Genomic DNA, 13,633 nt, shown 5'->3' with positions numbered 1-13,633 from the left:
GTGCAGTCATAGCTCACTGCAACCTCAATCTCCCGGGTTCAAGCGATCCTCCTGCCTCAGCCTGCGAGTAGCTGAGACTACAGGCGCACGCCACCACTCCCGGCTAATTTTTTATTTAAAAATTTTATAGAGACAGAGGGGTGGGAGGGGGTGTCTCACTTTGTTTCCCACTCTGGTCACGAACTCCTGCCTTCTAGTGATCCTTCCACCTCGGCCTCCCAAAGTGCTGGGATTACTGCCCAAAATCAGCAGCACAGGAGGGAGTGTTAACGGGAGAGCTGAGAGGCACGCCCAGGCTGAACGCTGAGATTATGAACGCTAGCGGGACGGGCTTTCAGGCCAGATTGCTACCCTCCAGCCTGACATCTATCTATGGATCGATTCCAGCTCTTGATTCGCCACTTTGAGAACGTTACTGCTGAGAGAAGCACAGAAAGTGTTTGGCAGGGCCTCCCTGTCTCTCCTAGACCAAGCATAAACTCGCTGGAGATTTAAAAGAGTAGATACACAGTAGCAAAACATCTTAGGAACGCAATGTTACACAAAGCTTAAAAACTCTAGATTAGAACTTTCTAGATTTAATTCGTTACTGCCCTGACTAGATGCGTCTCCTTGGATAAGTTTATTTAACCTATTTGAGCCTCGGTTTCCCCATGTGTAAAATGATGCAAATAATAATATTTACCTCATAGCTCGGTTATAAGGATTAAGTGAGGGAATCCGGCCAGGTGGAATGGCTAATGCCTGTTATCCTACCACTATTTGAGGACGAGGAGGGAGGATTGCTTGAGGTCAGGAGTTGGAGACCAGCCTGGGCAACACAGAGAGATCCACCCTCACGCCACCCAATCCCTGTCTCTAATTTTAACACCTTAAAAAAATTTTTTTAAATGAAGTAAATTCATGTAAAGTGCTTAACATTTAGTAAATGCTCAATTGATGTTAGCCATTGTTAAACAAAAGACAACACTCTCAAATGTTACTGAATAGAATGGATGAAAAAACCGTATGGGGAATTTTAAAGAATCAGAAAAACAAAAGGAAAACAGAATGTAAAACGACATTCAGTACTTTCTTCCAAGGAGCTCCCATTTCTGATGGGAAGGTGAACTAAAGCATCAGGTGGGATTAAGGTGGGAAAAATCAGGGCAAAATATAAATCATCGTGTGAACATTATTCATTGCCCAGAGTTGAGGGGCAAAATTAATTTCCGCAGAAATTTACAAAGATTCTTAAAGAGATATAAAGAAAATTTACAAAGATTCTTAAAGAGATATAGAGAAAAACATTTCCCTGTTCACCTTTGAGACAAATGGGGAGCAGAAAATGGAGGAAAAGGAGGAAGGACCCTGGAGACAGGTGGCACCTGGCAGACTAGCACCTTGGTAGCCAGCACCCAGGCCTGCTGTGCCAGACACTCCAATTCCACACCTCCCCTCCAGGACCTTCTTTTCTGGCTAAAGATCGCCCTGTGAGTGGGGACCTTGAGGAAGAGGAGCAGAACAGAGGCTCATTGGCCTGGGGGGGCTTGTTAAATTCCCTAATTGCCACTGCTAGCCCTGAAATGGAATGTTTGCTCTTTACAGATAGGGGCTGCCAGTCATGAGGTTGTGAGGAGCTGGTAGTTTCCACAAGGTCTCACAAGTACTTTGATGTTGATAGTTCACTCAGGGATAGTCTAGGATGAAGATTAGGAAACTCATCTTTATTCATATAAAGAGAAATGTAACAGCCAAGCTGACTAGATATTTATCTCAGCAGGTGAGCTCATTTTCTTCCCAGTAGGAACCCGTTCTTGGGAAACCAAAACAGGATCAAAAGGCTGCTGAATGGGTTTAAAGTTATTAAATGGAAATAGGGAGGCTGTTGTAGGTCAGAGCACCTATCACCTTTGAAGGTTACATCTTCCAAGGCAATGCTGATGAACACACAGGGCCTCACCAGCACGTAGTCCTGCGCTGTCCAATAGAACTTTCTGCCGTGATGGAAAGGCCCCTCCTGATCTATCCAATATGGTAGCACTAGCCATAGCTGGCTACTGAGTGCTTGAAATGTGGCCACTGTTATTGAGAAACTGAAATTTTAATTTTATTTAATCTTAATTTTAAAACTAATAGTTAATTTATTGAAAAACTTTTGTTTTTCTTATTTTTCTTTTATTATTATTATTATTTTATTGGAAAACTTTTAAGTATGTTTGGAACAACCTGGGTACAAAAACCTGTTTTGTCAATTGCAGATTTTATGAAATCCACATATAGATCAGGTATTTCTGAGGAAGATTTTATGTCCAAATTGAGGTGTGTGACTATACACAGCAGATTTCAAAAACTTAGTATGAAAAAAGAATGTAAAATATTGCACTAATACTTGTTTATATTATTACATGTTAAAATAATATTTTTGATATATTGGGTAAAATAAAACATATTAAAATTGATCTCACCCAATGTGTTTTACTTTTTTTGACGTGACTAGAAAATTCAAAATGATAAATGTGGCTCATACTATATTTCTATTGCATAGCACTGGTATGCACACAGCAACTGTTCTTTAAATGCAGAATAAGAAGAAATGAATAAACTCTTGCCTCCTTTCAATCTGATTTCTCCTTAGCAGGGATTTTTTGTTTTAAATAATGCAAATGCAGTCTTGTCACATATTTCCCAATGCAAACACAAAACATTTGATGGATTTGCCATTGTTCTTAAAACAAGGAAAAAAAAAAATCCTGCGTCTGTCCTCTGGGGCCTAGTGGAGACCAGAGTCCCAAACCAGTCACGCTTGACACCTTTCATTCCTTGACCAGGCAATCTCCTTACTGCCTCGGGGCTTTTTCACAGGCCCCATCTAGAATGCTCCACCGTTATCTCCTTTCCTACTTCCCTGGTAGATCTTAGTTCTCACTGCTGCAGGGATGTCCTCGCTTTAGCTTGTACTTCTCCAACCATTCACCACAATTATAATTGCACATTTATTTGTGCGTGATTCTTTGATTGGTATCTTTTCCCCTCACTAGGCTGCAAACTTCTTGAAGGTAGGGGCCACATCTGATTTTGCCAACCACCATATCCCCAAGCACCTAGAAGAACCACAGTGATTGAGTGAATTAGATCAAGGATGAATTGATCAAAGTCTCATCTGATCTAAACTATTACGGAGAAACAGACAAATGCTTTACTCTCTTTCCTTTCTGTTACGAATATTCCTTAATGACCTAAAAGGATGCACCTTACCTAAAAGAATGCACCAAAAGCATGCCTTTAGAGCTCAGCACCTTTTCAGGGTACACCCCCTGCTCTTTCTTAAAGTTTATCTTCAGCCAGGAAGGGCTGCATTTTAAATCGGCAAATAGGGAGACCCCCCCCTCAGCATTTAGCTGTGATCACTGCAGCTCTATCAGCAAGCAACATATCTGAAAATCATTTCAGGGGCAGGCGGCTAATATCATATGAGAGAATTCTTCTTAGGCAGTCAGTGATACTTCCTGACTTGGTTCTTGATTTGGGGTACATCCTATTTTGAAAGGGCAGGCCCCTGACTGCTCTGCCCGCTTTATTTTATTTTATTTTATTTTATTTTATTTTATTTTATTTTGAGATGGGATCTCACTTATATTGCCCAGGCTGGTCTCAAACTTCTTCAAGCAATCCTCCTGGCCTCAAGCAATCTTCCCACCTTGGCCTCCCAAAGTGCTGGGATTATAGGCATGAGCCACTGAACCTGGCCTATTTTAGCTGCTATTAAAATTTAAGTCTGCATGGTTATTAAAATATTTCATGTGTAACCAGGGTATTAATAGACAATCCAATCGCTCCACTTCCCTACTGAAAAATACATCTCCAGTAGGTCCCCGTCACCATGAGGTATGTGTAAGAATGAAGAGCACGGGCTCTGGAAAAAGACTGCCTGCATTCAGATCCTGGCTTTACTTACCGTAAGAACCTAGGCAAGGTGCTTAGCCAAGCCAGGCCTCAGCTTTTTGGTCTGTAAAATGGGGATCCTACCATAGCACTGACTTCACAGGGTAGGGTGGTGGAAGGATTCAATGAGATAAAATGCTTCAGATGGTGTTTGGCACGTAGTGAATACTCAGTAGATGTTACTGAGCAAATAAGGCTCTCTGAGCTGGTAACTGCCTGCCTGCCTAGGCTCAGTGCTTGACTGTTTCATGTCATACAAGATGTTCCACCAATGAGGAATGTCTTGAGGTTTCAAATGCTCACCATGTGTATTTCACTCTATTTAAGATCACACAGTCAGGCACACACACATACACACATACCAATCCAACTATTAAGATTCAGTCGTTTCCAGCTGTCACCTCCTCCAGGGAGCCTACCATGCTTGCCCTCCCTTGCCCTACAGATACCTATATCTTCTGTTTATCTCTTTCTATCATTGCCCTCACCACATGATGCTATAATTATTTGTGAGCTTCTTGCAGAGCAGAAATGTGTCCTATTCATTTTCGTAGTTAGCATTGTGCCTGGCACCAAGTAGCGTTCAATAAGTGTTAACTGAAAAAGTCCATGTGTGCGTGAATGAATGAGGGCTCTTCCAGAAGAACAGCTGGGAGCCATTTGTCTATCAAACATTTTGATGAAGAATTATTGTTTCTGTAAAAGTGAGCACAAGGCTTAAAATTATTCCACTTTTGGCCGGGCGTGGTGGCTCAGGCCTGTAATCCCAGCACTTTGGGAGGCCGAGATGGGTGGATCACGAGGTCAGGAGATTGAGAACACCCTGGCTAACACGGTGAAACCCCGTCTCTACTAAAAAATACAAAAAAACTAGCCGGGCAAGGTGGTGGGCGCCTGTAGTCCCAGCTACTCGGGAGGCTGAGGCAGGAGAATGGCGTAAACCCGGGAGGCGGAGCTTGCAGTGAGCTGAGATCCGGCCACTGCACTCCAGCCTGGGCCACAGAGCGAGACTCCGTCTCAAAAAAAAGAAAAAATTATTCCACTTTTGCCTGTTCTGTTTTTTCTAGGTTGATTTTAGAAAATATATTAATATCTTCTTAGAGAAGTGAGATTAATTCCTATCTTATATTTAGCTCCCCAGTTGCCTTGAATGATGACAATATGATGGTGCCTAATGTTATAAAATAATTTATCTCCTCCTGCCCTCCATGTGGACTCAGTTGCTGCCAAGCACTTTCTTAAAGGAATGAAATTCAAATATTCTATATATTAAGTTATTTAAAGATAGTGTCTTCCACTGTGAGGAAGCCTATAATTAAGCCACCAAAAATAGTATTTTAGCTCTAAAAAGCACTTTGGTTATCAACTGAAACAATGGACCCTCCTGTGCATGCCAATTTGAAAAATGCTGTTAGGTAATACCTAAGATTCTGTAAAACTGGAATTGGAATAAGATGTTATGAATCTATCTTCATTTCTCTTCCACTAAATCCTCTTTGCTACCCCAGCACTTTGTTCTTCATATCTAGATTTTTTGCTGAGTCTCCCTTCTCTTCCTCTCACATTCCTCTTTCTCCATCTCTTTTGTCTCACTGTTCCAGGGCAAGTGTAAGGCCACTCACCTAGATTAATGCTTGAGTTTACTTGAGAGAGGTGAGAAACAATGAAACAGAAATAAGAGATCTCAGCTGAGGTGAAGCTGGGAAGGGAGTCTGACTCAGAAGACACTAGGTTTGAATGCTGGCTCAAGTTTTTTGTCACTTCTGTGCCTCCATTTTGTCAGCTATAAAGATGACCACAGGAGTCCTATCTCACAGAGTGGTTGACAACATCCAACGATTAGACGTGTGACAGCACTGGCATGCGAGCCCCACTAGCTGGGGAGCTCCCTCAGGTCAGAACTCTGGCTTATTCTCTGCTGAGGCCCCAGCACCTAACTCCCCATCTGGCTTGAATATTTATTGAGCAAATGAACATATTATTGATGAATTAATGGTCGATGGCCACTCTGTGTAAATTTACTCTTCCATGATATTTCCCAAAAGAAAATATTTTTTCCCTAAGTGTTTTCCTTATGGTGTTAGCTGGAATCTTGTAGAGTTTCAGAAGTTGATCGTATGAGAAAAAGAGGCCCTGTTAGCTTTTTGGATTTGAACAAAGCTAAAGAGAAATCTTCTATCCCTTCTTTCTCCCTTTCTATCTCCATTTATAACACAAATGAGTGTGTGTCCAGACTTGAAAAAAATAGGGACAGTCCATAGAGAGGACACCAGGATAGAAGAACTAAGTGATTGGCACCTCCCCAGTCTCGTAAGATACAAGGAAAATTCCAAGGCTCACCAGACACAGTCACTCTTACCTTCTTGGCCCTAGGAAGCTGGTGAGCTCAGAGGACAAAGACCTTGAGAGCAGATGGTGTCCAGGGAAGGCGATGCCACACTGTGTTAGTTTCCTCTGGCTGCCATGACAAATTACCCACCACAAACTGGATGGCTTAAAACAACAGCAGTTTATTCTCTTACAGTTCTGTGGCCTGGAAGTCTGAAATCGATGTGTCAAGGCACGATCTCTCTGAAGGCAGTAGCAGAGCATCCTTCCTTGCGTCTTCCTAGCTTTTGGTGGTTGCCAGCAATCCTTACCATTCACTGACCTGCATACATCACTCCAATCTTTGCCTCTGTTGCCACATAGCATTTTCCCTGTGTGTCTTTGGCTTTATGTCCAAATGACCTTCTTCTTATAGGGACACTAGTCATACTGGATTTAGGGCCTACCCTACTCCAGTATGACCTCATCTTCACTTGATTGTATTTGCTAAGACCCTATTTCCCATGAGGTCACATTCATAGGTTCCAGCTCTGCATGAATTTTGAGGAACGTTATTCAACCCAGTACATGCATCTTAGCAACGACAAATTTGGGCCTCGTGGTTTCCAGAGTGTGTAGATGTCACAGGAAAGTTCCCAACCATCTGCTTAGGTTTGAATCTCAGCTCTGCTATATATTAGCTGTAACCTTTAGCAGGCTACTTCATCTTTCTGTGCCTCAGTTTCCTAACTTATAGTGGAGATTATTACCTACCTCATAGGATTGTTTGTAGGACCAAAGGAGTTATTGCAAATGAAGCACTTCAGTCAGGAGCGGCCTGCTGAACAGGACCCGGGAGGCTGCCATTGGGCCGGAAGTAGTGGAGAGAGTAGCGGCAGCGCTGATGGTGAGGAAGCCAGTTGTGATGGACATCAGAACACAGGCACTGTCTTTGTGTAAAGCTGTGCTGTCTCTAAAGTGCACTTTCACATTCATATCCTACCAGTGAATAGTCCCCACCTAACACTCAACACACACACATACACACACACACATGCTGTTGTGAAGTCAGACTGGAGCCTACTGACCAGTAGTCTGTGAGCTTCTTCTCCCTTCTCTAAATAACACCCACCCAGGCTGGGCACAGTGGCACATGCCTGTAATCCTAGCACTTTGGGAGGCTGAGGCGGGTAGATCACCTGCGGTCAAGAGTTCGAGACCAGCCTGTCCAACATGGCAAAATCCCATCTCTACTAAAAATACAAAAATTAACTGGGTGTGGTGGTGCATGCCTGTAATCTTAGCTATTTGGGAGGCTGAGGTAGGAGAATCGTGCTTGAACCCAGGAGGCGGAGGTTGCAGGGAGCCAAGATCGTGCCACTGCACTCCAGCCTGGGCAGTAGAGTGAGACTCCATCTCTAAATAAATAAATAAATAAATACCACCTGCCCTAGTTCCTGTTACTGTCTCCTACCCTTTTAATATCTTAAAGCCCTCTCGATCCTCCTACTTCTTAATGAAACACAGCTCACAGCCCCTCCTGGAATCTGAGTCAACCCTCGCTCCATTCCTCCAGAGTTCTCCCTGGGGTCCTGGGGAGAGAAGTGGTGACTCCAGGCCATGACCCTCAGCTATCATCTTTCCACTCTACGTTGCTACTTTTACTACTTTCTTTCTTTTGTTTTGTTTTTGTAAAGACAAGATCTGACTCTGTCCCCAGGCTGGAGTACAGTGGCACAATTATAGCTCACTTCAGCCTTAAACTCCTGGACTTAAGTGATCCTCCAGCCTTAGCCTCCCAACTTACTGGGATTACAGGGGTGAGCCACCACACCTAGTGATTTTCACAATTTTTGACTAAACAATTATTATTTCCACTGTGAAAGTTTTAAATTATTTTTAAGCTTATATATATACATACATATATATACACATATACATATATATACACACATACATACATATATATATATATATTTTTTTTTTTTTTTTTTTTTTTTGAGATGGGGTCTCACTCTGTCACCCAGGCTGGAGTGCAGTGGCACGATCTCAGCTCACTGCAACCTCCACCTCCTGGGTTCAAGTGTTTCTCCTGCCCCAGCCTCCATAGTAGCTGGGATTACAGGTGCCTGCCACTACACCGGCTAATTTTTGCATTTTTAACAGAGACAGGGTTTCACCATATTGGCCAGGCTGGTCTTGAATTCCTGACCTCAGGTGATTCGCCTGCCTCGGCCTCCCAAAGCGCTGGGATTACAGGCGTGAGACACTGAGCCCGACTACATGTGTTCCTGTCTTAACAAGGTGGGTTATGGTTATGTTTCGGGTCTCCAGGTATCAACATCAACTTGAGTCTTGTATCCAAAAGTCCTCCAAACACTTGGGTATTCCCCTTCTCCACTCAACAGTTACCTGAGTAAATGGCCACAGGTCCCTTTGGGGATGAGCGAGGGAAATCATTATCATGCACATTTACCTTGGGGATGGTCCTCCCCTTGAGGACCTGACCTTTCCTTTAGTCAGTAGGCTTCATGTCCTGGGACTGGTCTAGGCCTGGAAACTGCACAGGAGAAGGTGACTTTGTATAGGGGTAATGGCCCTCAGCATTCTTATTTATTTTGATTGTATTGATCTTATTTATTTTGATTCACAAGCAGGGACCTTGTTTGCCGCCCATCTATTTTGCCCCAGGATGCTGTGTTCTGTTGATCACCTCCATAATTCTCTAAGCCTTAGGTTGGCTGCTACTCCAACCTGGATGTTCATTATGGTAACTGCTCACACCTGGCTGCTGACAAGAACGTGCCACTCCCTGGCCTCTATTGTTCTGGGTCTTCTAGTCCCTGCTGCCATCAGCCCAGTTCTGTACCAGAATTTCTGACCTCAGTCCTGGCCTACAGAGGACTGAACTCTTTAGTGAAACTGATGCTCCTCCACCACTGTGTTCTTTATTGCCTTGGTAAATGATGTGTCCTCAGGCCGCTGTAGAACACCGTCATCTAGTTGGTTTTCTGGCCTTACGTTGTAAATCCACTTGATCATGCCGCAGCATTTCAATCCTTACTTTCCACTGTCTGTCAGGGCAGTGCAGGTATTTCTTCTTAACTTGAGGTGGGCCATTGCTTTTTTCATGTTCCTAGGAGCCACCTTAGTAGCGTGTTTATATCAACTCTGGGGGCCTTGTGGCATATGAAATCAGCATCCTGGGGGAGCACACCCATACTGGTCAACCCTCTTTTATCCAGATTTGTGTTCTGCACTGCCCCTCGACACAACACACTTAGAATTCAGCCCCATGTGAACTCTTCCAGCTTCTGCCAGTCCAGTTGGTTGTGTCCTGCGGTTTGTTCAGCGGGTAGCCCCTCTCTGTCTTCAGCAGGCAGGCCTAGCACATCCCAGGCAGCAATATGTTGTTAGGACTTAACCGTAGTTATTGGTAATGGCCGGGGTGGGAGGTGAAGGCAGATCCTGAGGAAAGAACAAGTTGTCTTGCAGGCGAGAGGCCTTCACATCATCTCCAAGCAAGGTGGACGGGTGCTTGTCTTTAATCTGAGCTCCCCCAGGCTCAGAGGTCGCAGAGAAATTTGGGGATTTAAGGTTCTCAAGGACATCAACCAGATATCCCCATCCTATGTATCAGTGTCCCAGTCCTTCCCAAGAAGAGCCTTGACCTTATCAGAGTCAACTTGCCTCAGCTGACAAGCTCAGCTTCCTTGGAGCTTGTCGTCTTTTGTGACTAAGTTCTGGTGCTGGTCCTGAGCTTTCCCAGTTCTCCTGCTGCAGGAGAGAAGGCCCTGGCTTTCATTCATAGCTAATTATTGCTGATTAATCACTCTTAGCCTTTTGTTACTTTTCCAGAGTGTCAACTGAGTTTGGCAATGGTCCCCTGAATCCAAATCCTTACTTACTGTTTTCCCTACATATTTCAACTGCTTGACCTTTCACACAGCTAATGCGTTCCCTTCCATTGGTGACACATTTTACAATTGTACTGTGCCAGGGATAATCATTGATGAGATTATCAGGGGTCTCCATTGCCATCTGGGTGGTGGAGGATCAAGCTCAAAATCCCTTTAGGATCTGCTTTCTTGAACCACTCCTGGCACCCAACTGTGACAGGTTGCATTCCCCAGGGAAAATTTCTGAAATGATATCAGTATACAGGTATTTCTTAAGAAGTATTCATGAGATCATCACCACAGAAGTGGGGAGAAGGGAGCTGGGTCCAACACTGGCTCCTGCTGACCCCATGGGGAACCCAGAGGCTGGAATGGCCCTGTAGATTGTCACCACTTGGGGCAAGGGGACCAGGCCTTTATATCCCTGCGCTGGTCAGTCATTGGGAGGTAGGCTGCTTCTGGAAGGAAACACGATCTTGGGTAGGGCAATTTTCTTCAGTGCAGGCAATCCCTGAAGAGGGCTAACAGCCGAGGGAGGTTTTCTGGTAGCTCTCCCAGCAGCTGGGGGTATTTTATCCTTCATTCCGGAGGGATATCTGGGTGGTGTACTGTAGCAACTGCCACATTCCCGCATTCCATTAAAGCCAGTCCCATGGCCATGTCTGCCACAAATGGGGTAGAAGACAACATGCTTTGCATAGAAAAGCACTGCAAGTCACACAGCACAGTGCAGGTATGTGATATTCTCCTAGAGATGGTGGGAGCGAGCTATATGGGAAACCAGAAGACAATGGAACAATGCTTTCAAATATTGGGAGGAAATGCTTTTGAACTTGGAATCCTGTGCCAGCCAAATTGCCAATGAAATATGAGAGTAGAATAAAGCTGTTCAAGCAAGGAAGGTCTATGCTTCAGCAATACAAGAAAGTAAACCAAGAAAGAGGAAGACACGGAATCCAAAATAAGAGAGATGCAAAGAGAGGTGAAGGGCAGCTCAGGGATAGCAGCTATGCGTAGCTCCGGAGCAAAACCCTCCAGATCAGAGCCATTCAGAAGACTCCAGGTGGGGGTTCAAGATGAAATTCACACAATTTCAGTATGTTTGAACATGTTGGAAATTTACACAATTTGGGAAGAGTTTAAAGTACAAAAAACAAAAAGGGGCGAGGCGCAGTGGTTTATGCCTGTAATCCCAGAACTTTGGGAGGCCGAGGTATGCAGATTGCTTGAGCCCAGGAGTTCGAGACCAGCCTGGGCAACAGGACAAAACCCCAACTCTACAAAAATACAAAAAGTAGCCAGGTGTGGTGGTGTGTGCCCGTAGTCCCAGCTATTTGGGAGGCTGAAGTGGGAGGATCACCTAAGCCAGGGAAGATTGAGGCTGCATTGAGCTGAGATCGCACCACTACACTCCAGCCTGGGTGACAGAGACCCTGTCTCAGAAAACAAACAAACAAACTAAAACTAAAAACCACCACCAACAAGGTATTAACTCCAAAAGAAAGAACGATCAAAATATATGAAACACGTTGCAGTATATACTTCATGGCTTGTGAATAGTGTTTATACAATCACAATAATGTATCTATGCAAATTTACGGTACAGCTGTCCTGGGGGGGATGGGATACAGAAAGTGTGCACATACGTGGTTGGATTTGAGGAGGGGTAAAAGACAGGTAAGCCCTCATTTTCCTTGTTAGGAAACAGATGATGCCTGATGCTGGAAAGTGAAAAATAGAAGAAAGCATATTACTTGGAGATATGGAGATAAATACCAAAAGAATCAGATGAAAGAGTTGAAAATTGGGGCCTCTGGAAATGGAAATGTTGGCAGGAAATGCTAGAGGTAAGGAGAGGTGAACCGTTAATTTTATAACACGCCTGGTAGGGTTTACTTATTTATTTTGAGGTAGGGTCCCACTCTGTCTCCCAGACTGGAGTGCAGTGGCACAATTATAGCTCACTGTAGCCTCGACCTCCCAGGCCTAGGTGATCCTCCCACCTCAGCCTCCCAAGTAGCTGGGACTATAGGCACACACCACCACGCCCAGCTAATTTTTGATTTTTTGCCATGTTGCCCAGATTGGTTTCAAACTCCTGGACTCAAGCAACCCTCCCACCCCAGCCTCCCAAAATTCTGAGATTACAGTCGTGAGCCACTGCACCAGCCTCCAATAGGATTTCTTGATTCTTTAAAATAAATACAGGTATGACTTTTGTGAAAGAGCAACATATCAGAAGAAATGATTCCAAGTTCACAAGCTTTTCCAAAGAATTAAAAAAGAGGCAACAGCACACCCCAACCCATTTTATGATGCTAGCAGGACCTCCACACCAAAGCTGACCAGGACAAAATGAGGAAGGCAAGTTGCAAGTCAGTCTTATTCATAAACATAGATGCAAAAGTCATAAATAGTATATAAACATATTTGCAATCTAAATTTAGCAATATGAAAGTATAAGATAGGACAATCAAGTTGAGTTTATCTCAGGAATGCAAAATTAGTTTAATATTAGAAAATAAATGTAATTGGCTGGGTGTGGTGCCTCCTGCCTATAATCCCAGCACTTTGGGAGGCCGAGATGGGTGAATCACTTGAGGTCAGGAATTTGAGACTAGCCTGGCCAATATGGTGAAATCCTGTCTCTACTAAAAATACAAAATTTCCTGGATGTGGTGGTGTGCACCTGTAATCCCAGCTGCTTGGGAGGCTGAGGTAGGAGAATTGCTTGAACCGAGGAAGGGGAAGTTGCAGGGAGCTGAGATCACACCACTGCATTCCAGCCTGGGCAACAGAGCAAGATTCTGTCTCAAAATAAAATAGAATAAATGTAATTCACCACATTAAACATATAATTCATATGGTCATTTCAATAAAGTGAAACCATCTGATAAAATACAACTTTATGTCTTATAAAAAGCCTTAAAACTGGGCATTTAAAAGTAGCTGGGCACTTGCCTGTAGTCTCAGCTACTTGGGAGGTGGAGGCAAGAGGACTGCTTGAGGCCAGGGGTTCAAGGCTGTAGTGCACTATGATTGTGCCTGTGAAAAATCGCTGCATTCCAGCCAGAAGGACGTAACAAAACTCCATCTCAAAAAGAAAACAAAAACAAACAAAAAAACCTCAAAGTTTTAGCAACCTAGGAATGAAGAGAACTCCTTTCATCTTAAAAGGGCTAATTATGAAAAACCAACAGCAAACATCATACTTTATGGTAAGGATGTCTGTTATTACCACCCCTAGTCAATATTATAATGAAAGGTCTAATCAACATAGAAATAAAAGGGAAAATAAAGTAAGCACAAAGATTGAAAAGGAAGAAACACCCCAGGCGTTATTTGCAGATTCTATAATTGTAATGGTAGAAAATCCATGAGAATTTACTGCTGATTACACTCTCACCGACGGTGTATGAGACTTCCCGTTGTTCCACATTCTTGTCAAGCTTGGCAATGTTAGATTTTTACATATTTTCCCATCTGGTGAGTATATAATAATA

The 13,633-nt window shown here is 43.6% G+C and overlaps 1 protein-coding gene across 1 annotated transcript in view; it reads right to left on the bottom strand.

The window, feature by feature from the left end:
* SLC35G1 (solute carrier family 35 member G1) overlaps positions 1-3,373 on the bottom strand; it is a 400,995-nt gene extending 397,622 nt beyond the window's left edge. Inside the window, exon 1 of the mRNA XM_050802819.1 lies at positions 3,364-3,373. The gene's annotated coding sequence lies outside the window, so the exon portion shown is untranslated. The remainder of the gene's footprint in view (positions 1-3,363) is intronic.
* Between the last annotated feature and the right edge of the window lie 10,260 nt (positions 3,374-13,633).

This window comes from Macaca thibetana, chromosome 9 (genome assembly GCF_024542745.1).
Source record: "Macaca thibetana thibetana isolate TM-01 chromosome 9, ASM2454274v1, whole genome shotgun sequence".
Classification (NCBI taxonomy): Eukaryota; Metazoa; Chordata; class Mammalia; order Primates; family Cercopithecidae; genus Macaca; species Macaca thibetana.
Note: the sequence above shows the minus strand (reverse complement) of the source record. Positions and strands in the feature narration are given on the sequence as shown.